This window comes from Gavialis gangeticus, unplaced genomic scaffold, assembly GCF_001723915.1.
Source record: "Gavialis gangeticus isolate Ggan-Ray unplaced genomic scaffold, GavGan_comp1, whole genome shotgun sequence".
NCBI classification, from domain to species: domain Eukaryota; kingdom Metazoa; phylum Chordata; order Crocodylia; family Gavialidae; genus Gavialis; species Gavialis gangeticus.
In genome coordinates, this window is record NW_017728993.1 from 26879178 (window position 1) to 26879464 (window position 287).

Below are 287 nucleotides of genomic sequence, written 5' to 3' on the forward strand. Positions count from 1 at the left end.
GGCCGCGGCAGCTCTGCTTGGCATGAGCCGCGGCCGCCGCCTGCCCGCCGCTGGGGGGGACGCAGCCCTGCTCTGTCCCTGCCCCCCGGCAGGGCGCGCTGGCTGCACCGGGGGCTTGCGCAGGGCCGGGGCTGTCCGTGCTAACCCCCCTTTTCACCCCCAGAACGGCGCGGTGCCCGGGGAGGAGGCCAAGCGGGACGAGAACATCCGGCGCGGGAACTGGGGCAACCAGATCGAGTTCGTGCTGACCAGCGTGGGCTACGCCGTGGGGCTCGGCAATGTCTGGC